The 4,564-nt window shown below is 37.7% G+C and overlaps 1 pseudogene; it reads right to left on the bottom strand.

The window, feature by feature from the left end:
• Window positions 1-1,362: 1,362 nt before the first annotated feature.
• LOC125394576 (large ribosomal subunit protein eL6 pseudogene) lies at window positions 1,363-2,219 on the bottom strand (annotated as a pseudogene).
• Between the last annotated feature and the right edge of the window lie 2,345 nt (window positions 2,220-4,564).

The following is a 4,564-nucleotide window of genomic DNA, read 5'->3' as shown; positions in this document are numbered from 1 at the left end:
GACGCCCTATTCCTTTCAGAAGTACTATGACAATGAATGCTGTCGAGGACGATGTTGTTGTCTTCACCAGTGTATAAACTGACAATTTGCCCATGCTCCATTAAGCAACCTCCCGCCCATACTCATGCAAGCCACTCTAATTATACCCAGAGGGCCACATTCAGAGAGAAGACATGAAAGTTGGAGCAACATTTTATGAGAAGTCTGTCAGTGGAATAGAATGGGTGATCAGACAGGGGTATGGGGATGTCTAAAATTCTACATATAAATGTATGAAACTGAAAAAGAAAAAAATTAGAAATCTAGAAGAAATTATTTTGAGGACATTTTAAATAGATTTTTTATTTTCTTCTAATATTAAATAATTTGTGTTTATAGGAGGGGAAGTTTCCCTTGTTTAGGCCCATTTTGTCATTAGCTTTCTTCATTTGTTTGATTTTTTTTATAAATGATGAATTTGCTTGATCAACTGAATCACTAAGAATTGATTTTCTGGAAATGGCCTAATTAGTTATTTTAATCTTTTATTTTTAGGGCATCTTTACATTCACAACAATAATTAGAATGACACACAGTGGATGCTGACACACTTTCTACCCTAACACATTTAAAGATTCCACATACAGGACTCTGTATGGATTGCAATCAGTGACCTCACAACAGCACATTGTGATTAGTTACTTTCTATAGTTTTCAGTGACATCTACACTTTATATATTCTGAGCTTCAACAAGTGTGCAATTGGGACAGAAAATATTGATGACCTGTAACAATTGTCAGACAAAATAATTCCTTTTTTATTGAAATTGCTTCCTATTTGGATATCTTACCATTGTAACAGAAATTAAACTAGGACGCAGTATTATGCATAGTCCCCCAAATTCTTTATGCTCCACTCATTTATGTCTTCCCTGGAGCCCCAGGTGACCACTGAGCATTTTATTTTCTCCTCAGTTTTGAGCTCATTAAATGACAGAAGGTTGGAATTCAATAGCACATAGCCTTCTTAAACCTACCCAGACACATCTTTTAATTAGGACCCACCTGCCTGCGGCATGTGTGTGTGTGTGTGTGTGTGTGTGTGTGTGAGAGAGAGAGAGAGAGAGAGAGAGAGAGAGAGAGAGAGAGAAAGAGGAAGAGAGAGAGCGCAGCGTACGCATGCATGTGTGCATGTTTGTGTGATGAGTATGTGCTTTGAAAGGTTATACTAGTTTTGAGCAAAAGTTAATAAACCTAGTAAGATGGATTTATCTACTTTGTATGGGAAATCAACCTGGCTGTGGGAGTCCCAGATTTTTTGTTGTTGTTGTTGTTGTTGTTTTGTTTTAGCATATAAAGCTGTTTAATTAGATTTTTAGCAATTTAGAAAGCAAGTTTATGATGATACATCCCATTCGTCAACAAGAACCGAGGCTGCAGGGAGCCCTGGAGCTAAGGAGCTGCTTTGATCTTTGGCAAAATCTGTCAGTGCACAGTTTTCTGATCAGTTTTGTACTGCTTTGTAATTTTGTATTTCTCCTTCTCTGTGTCGAAGATCTCACCTTCCTGATGCCTGGGCGTGTGCAGCTGCTTCTTCTTGAAGTAATCATCAGTCAGGTGTTTGGCGACTTTAATCCTGCTAATATAAACTTTTGTTGAGGTGGCGATGAAAAATTTTTGGTGTGTTCTCCTCAGAGGAACTCTATTGAGGACAAGAGTTCCTAACTAAACAGTAAACCACTGCCCAGCTGCCTCAGAAAAACCACTCTCTTGTCCCTGTGGCATCCAGTGAGGTTCTCCAGGATGGTCCTAAGAGTGATGCTGGCATGAAACCGTCTCACATGCTGACGAAGGGCTTTTTGCCCTGCCCCAGCAGCTACCGAGGCACATCTTTGGTAGGATAACACCTGGGCATTTTTTGAAGCTTAACCACCCAGGTACAACCATTTTTGTCACCACGAACTGGCTTTGTGACAGTAGCAAGGACCTTCCTTTTCTTCTTTTCAACCTTGGTTTAGGCAGCTGAGTATTTTCTTTTGTACAAGGCGTTTCTGGAATACAGATTGGGAGTACCTGTCGATTATATTAACCAGTACAGGATTTCAGCTGCAGTGAGGCTTCCCCTTTACGGCCATATCAGTTTCAGGGATACTAGTGGCAGCCGCATCACCACCAGCCTTCTTACCTGCAGGTTTCTTTGTTGTATCAGGCTTCTCGGCTTTTTCACCCACCATCTTGAAAGATATGAAAAGAGAACTAAGGTCCCAGCTACCAGTTTCCCAGCTTTGTTTCTTTAGCAATTGTTTCTCTGACTTCAGAGAGTAGATGTTCATAGATAGGAGAGACTCTGCCTAGCAGTGTGGGTTGTAGAAACCTTGCTTTGATTCTGGGGTTAGTTCAGTAGTCACTTTGCCTGACAGTTCCTGGAGCTTACCATGGGGTGGGTACCACATTCAGATGTTTTCTGTGCTTCATTTAACACTTACTTTGTTCCACCGATTTTCTCCAACTTGAATTTCAGAGAATTTGATTTGTAGTCTTGGATGCCTCCCTATTGCCATTTCTTTTGAGGATACCTCAGCCTTTTGCTGCAAAGACAGTTCTAGAATGAAGGAAAGGCAGGAAGGAAGGCATCCTTTCTAACCACCAGCTTTCCCACATACTTGCCAAAAAAGGCATTACAGTGTATAACTCCTCTCAACATGACCGTACTGTGACTCTAATCTGTACTTCCATGTTACTAAGGCCAAGAATGCTCACACATACTAACAAACATTTTTATATTTCCTTTAAAAACAACTACTCAATTATACTTATAGATATTAACTTGGAGGGAAGCTGGGTAGATTGAGTTTCTAACATTATTGAAAACAAAAATGTTCAGTGAAGGAGAACAGATGGATTAACTGGGAAAGGCATATCATGAATAACATAGCTTTTCAACACACATTTCAAAGGTAGAAGATCGACTTATGACATTTGTGACAGACTGAAATTATAGCAGTGAAGAATTTTGCAAACAGCTGAAATATCCTACAGAATGAATATCAGCATTATGAATATATTTCTGTACCTTCTTGCTGAATAGATTATGAAAATTAACCTCATTTGATAATTTGCTGGAATGTAGAATGCACATTTTTTCTTTCCATTTCTATTAAGAAATCACCTGTAAGTTAGCTGTTACACCAACTCACAGACCATCTGTGATGTTTGCAGCATCCTTAAACAAGTTTGACATGATTTTCTGTCTTCTATCATTCTGAGCAGTGCAAAGCAGTATCTCATTACAGGTGTAATTCACATCTTCTTTTTGATTAGTCGTTATTGAACATCGTTTCTTATTACTTCGGCTTTGAAAATTCTATCTTGCCGCTGTCCAAGATTTTCGTATATTCAGATGTTCCTTACCTTGACAGTAGTGGCTATTAAATATGATATTTCCTCCATTTCTGTGAGGCTATTATTTGCATGAGATGACATTAATAATGTCTCTATCATCATTTTTCATGAAAGTTCAATTTTACAAACAATTCAAGTGTCATCAATAGTGTAATGGATACACACAATGTGGCATCTTGATACATGGGAACATTATATAGAAAAAAAGACAAATGAGTTGACGGAACCTAACAGTAAGCATGAATAACAAAAGCATAACTTAAAGTGACAGTCACAGTGAGATATGTGTTATATGACTTCTCCAACAATCAAAACAACCCTAATAGGATAGAAGTTCACAAAGTAACTTTATTCAGGATTGTCAATGAGTGAAAAGGGAAATGAGAGGAGTTGTTTCTGGAAATATTTTGATGTGTGGTTTTAATATGGGTGAGAAATAGGTTTGCAATTTCATCTTTTCTATATTTTTTTCACTTTAAGAGTCTACCTTATTTAAAGATAAATTACAAAACAAAACATTTTAATGTCTTGGATTATCTTTCTAAATCTTCAATCCAAATTTGAAACTATAAGTAATAAGAAGTAATTCAATTAATTTTATGAATGGCAAAAGCAAACTTTTGCTTTGTAAAGGATTTGTTGATACTCTCATTCTGATTTTGTACAATATCATTAAACTCTTGATAACATAAAATTGATTTTGAAACAGAGGCAAAGGAGCCAAAATCAGAAGGTAAGGGTCACAGTGAACATCCTGTTCCCTCAATATCCAGGATAGTTTTGGGCATGGAGATGAGGCTGCTCTACTGATTGTTTTGTATAAGGGACCCAGTTGACTTGGCTTTGTCACAGAAACCTGCTCAAAAGGATAGGTGGGTGTTCTCACTACATTTGTCTGTTCAATTATATTCTCCTGAGCTGTGAAAAAAGAACTATGCTGACTCAGAAAAAGCGGGTGAACTAGAAAATTCAGCAACCCATTCAGGATGTTGGTAGGCAGAGGTAATGTGGGAAGTTCTTCTGTATGTGTACTTTTATTAGTTAATGAATAAAGAACAGCTTTGAGCCTATAGCAGGGCAGAATAGAGCTATGGTGTGGGAGAATTGTCTGTATTCTGTCAATCATGTTTTAAATAATGCTGATTGGCCATTAGCCAGGCAGGATGTATAGGTGATACAATCA

Source organism: Myodes glareolus, chromosome 1 (genome assembly GCF_982192425.1).
Source record: "Myodes glareolus chromosome 1, mMyoGla1.1, whole genome shotgun sequence".
Classification (NCBI taxonomy): domain Eukaryota; kingdom Metazoa; phylum Chordata; class Mammalia; order Rodentia; family Cricetidae; genus Myodes; species Myodes glareolus.
This window is presented reverse-complemented; position numbering and strand designations above follow the sequence as displayed.